Source organism: Schistocerca gregaria, chromosome 1 (assembly GCF_023897955.1).
Source record: "Schistocerca gregaria isolate iqSchGreg1 chromosome 1, iqSchGreg1.2, whole genome shotgun sequence".
NCBI lineage: Eukaryota > Metazoa > Arthropoda > Insecta > Orthoptera > Acrididae > Schistocerca > Schistocerca gregaria.
This window is the reverse complement of record NC_064920.1, coordinates 689,294,484-689,297,898: the sequence shown is the minus strand read 5'-3', so window position 1 is coordinate 689,297,898 and position 3,415 is coordinate 689,294,484. Positions and strand designations below refer to the sequence as shown.

The following is a 3,415-nucleotide window of genomic DNA, read 5'->3' as shown; positions in this document are numbered from 1 at the left end:
GTAAGGACTTGAAACAGCAGTTGTACAGAATGGATAGAACAGACATTATCTTACCTTTCCATATATATTTGTTCATATTTATTTATTATGGTTAATTACATTGTCATTTCGACTGCTGACGAAAAGAATTAGATAGATATTTGTGGTTAGTGAGAGGGACGGAGTTTTAATTGAAGCAAATAAATTCCAATTTTGTTTCCGTGGAAACTGTGTGTAGCGTTCCTTTGAGATTTTTTCCCTATTCACTTTCAACTGTCGTATTTATTGCGATGAATGTTAGCGGCGGCAGTGGCTGGGAGTGAGCTTCAGGCAGCATGTGAGCTGTTAGAGGTATAAAAATTTTCAGCCTAGTGGTCGGATCGCGAAATCTTTTTGAAAGTAGTTACGTTGTTAAGGACCTTTAGTTACTTTGTAGTAGTGATACGTTTAACCGTGTCTCATTGGCCGAAGAGCTGCTAGCGAACCATATTTAATATGACAGAGTTCAGTACTACAGAGTTAATTCGGTTCCATCAATAAATTTTTATCTGTACATCTGCTGATCAGTACGTCATGCAATTCGTTGTCTAACAAACCTAGTGACATTCCTTTCAGACCATTACGGAAAACTACGACAGACCTAAACGAGAGCGCCTGAGCGTGGATATGAATCTTGCTCAACCACCCCACTATCTTCCTGACCTGTAACGCGATGTATCAACCATACTCATCTCGCTTGCTAGATGCTGATAAAAATTTATAATAATAGTACATCCTATACCTCCATCCTCATGAAACTGATAAACAATAATGCAGGAAATGTTCGATATTTTCACAGACAACAAAGTAATGGTTGACACATGGTGAAACCCTACCTCACAAGCGACAAAAAACATTGGCTTGCTTATGACATGCTGTCATAACTATTAGTTATGCAGGAACTCTTCCAAATGTCGTGTAGTGAGCTAAAATTAGAGCTAATACATTAAAATGCTCTGGAGGCGCCGGGTATCGATCCCGGTACCTCTCACATGCTAAGCGAGCGCTCTACCATCTGAGCTACGCCCCCAGTTGCCATGGCGACAGGCAAATTATTGTAGCACACGTGTTTGATCAAATCTGCTGGTCGGTCGGTGCCAAAACTGGTTTGGCAGCTCCTGCGAGGGACAGAGAAAGCACCAGTGCCCGGTTACTGTTCCATTACAGCACTCAAGTTTACCGTTCATTTGCATCTGGGGGCGTAGCTCAGATGGTAGAGCGCTCGCTTAGCATGTGAGAGGTACCGGGATCGATACCCGGCGCCTCCAGGTTCATTTTTGTGTGACTCGGTGCCTAAGGAGTAAAGTGCGGCACTATGCGTTCAACGGTGTGGTGTTCGATCCCCGATCAGTCCTAAAACTTTTATCTGTCATTTATCACTCGTTTCATCTCTAAAAATGTTTGTTAAACTGAAAAATGCACTGTGATTCAAGATGCACATTAAATTTTAGGTTTATCTATAACCGGCTGAGTATATCAGTTCAAAGGTCGATAGAAAGCTACGGCAAAAGGACCATACCTAGTATTCAATATAGCATCATTTGTTTATGGTTCATTTAAATTAACATTTTTTTTTGCTTTAAAATTTTCGCATATTTATAGTGTATTTTCTGTAGATGTAAAGTAAAGTGTGTATACTGGAGTTCGAAGTTCTTTGCACTTTATGTGAGTTATGTGTGTAAAATACTATGTAAATTGTTTATTATGTTAAATAATTTTCTAATGATATTTTGTGTTTAAATCGTTCATATTTTTGTAAATTTGACATCTTAAGAAATGGTCACGCGTACGAACAATGTAAGAAATAGGTGTTATGTAAAAGCTAGTGTGCTTTTGTTTGAAATGAAACTGGCTCAGGGGAGTGGAAAAGGTGGCAAGGGTGAACTGGCGTGCTACCTAGGGCAAGTGCGGGAATAAGTCACATAGTCTATAGGCACCAGTGATTGAGGCAAACCTCTTGTGGCGCACGAAAAGCTTTGCCTGCAGTTTTCGCAGAAATAAGCTTTTACTTTTGTACAGCGTGAACCATTAATTTAAACTGTGTCTTAATAATGATTCTTGAACTTTAAAGAAACTGGTTCATCCTCTTATTTCATCCTAATCATACTCTTATATACTCGTAGGGTTCCTTCCTGGTGTTTGGTTAATCCGAGTATCCTGTTTTATACACTTATGAATTGCCAGTTAATATAAAGAGGCATCATTTAAATTGTTTTTGTGAATATAATAAAAAAGTTTTCTTAGCTATTGCAAAGTGTTGCCGGCCGGGGTGGCCGAGTGGTTCTAGGCGCTACAGTCTGGAACCGTGCGACCGCTACGGTCGCAAGTTCGAATCCTGCCTCGGGCATGGATGTGTGTGATGTCCTTCGCTTAGTTAGGTTTAAGTAGTTCTAAGTTCTAGGGGACTGATGACCTCAGCAGTTAAGTCCCACAATGCTCAGAGCCATTTGCAAAGGGTTATAGTAAGAGTTTGCTTTGTAAATAATAATAAAAGTTTTCTTAGCTATTGCGAAGTGTTATAGTAAGAGTTTGCTTACGTAAAATTCAACCAAAGTGGAGCTCAGTTACTAGAATCTGTTAAATGATTATACAGAATTAGTTCAAAGAGTAACAGCTTATGAACGCAAATTCCAGTAAGAAAGAGGTTTTCTTGCAGTGAAATGTTAAGTATAAAAAGTGTCTGCTTTGGTGCTGAAGTATTTTAGTATTTAAGTTTGTTCATTATGGAAAGTGCTTTTCTAAAGGTCCCCCGTGGCCAAATTTTTTTTTAGCTTCCTTGAAGTTTTTTACTTGGCCTTTCCTCTTTTAAAAACGTAATGTATAAGGGTGTAGTCCAACACTGTTAAAGTGCAGTTATATTTATCTGGAGAACCAAATTAAACAGTTGCATGAAAGTAGGCAAAATTCATACTTCCGCTTTTCCAATGCTTCACTGTTTCATTGACTGGATAGGCTGGCAACCATTACTACATGTTTTAAACAACTAAATTAACTTGGAACTGAGTTGTCCTAGCTTCAGTATAATGTTATTCATACTGCGTTTCTCTCTAACCGCTTGGCAAGATATTAGGAAAAGAAGTGACTAGTCTGATTTACTTATCCATTAGACACAACACACGGCCAAATCCTGTAAATAGGGCAAATCTATTGATTAGCTTTTCCTGTAAACAGGACTATCCTCCCATAGTGTACTTTATTTGGAAACTAAACTAAATTTTAATAAGAGGTTTATATGTGGCATCATAGAGGCAGGGTTTCTGTTATTTAGGTAAAAGCATACTAAACTGCAATATTAGTTATAGGGTTATAGGCACAGTGGCGCTCAAATCAACCTTTCGGTTGTTGACAGTTTTACATTAAACTGATAACGATGACAGAAGGTAATAACGACGACACA

The 3,415-nt window shown here is 38.5% G+C and overlaps 2 non-coding genes across 2 annotated transcripts; one reads left to right on the top strand and one right to left on the bottom strand.

Annotated features, from left to right (window-relative positions):
• Positions 1-975: 975 nt before the first annotated feature.
• On the bottom strand, positions 976-1,048 carry Trnaa-agc (transfer RNA alanine (anticodon AGC)). The gene has a single exon. It is a non-coding gene; the product is annotated as a tRNA-Ala (tRNA).
• A 165-nt stretch (positions 1,049-1,213) lies between these two features.
• Trnaa-agc (transfer RNA alanine (anticodon AGC)) lies at positions 1,214-1,286 on the top strand. The gene has a single exon. It is a non-coding gene; the product is annotated as a tRNA-Ala (tRNA).
• The last annotated feature ends 2,129 nt before the right edge of the window (positions 1,287-3,415 follow it).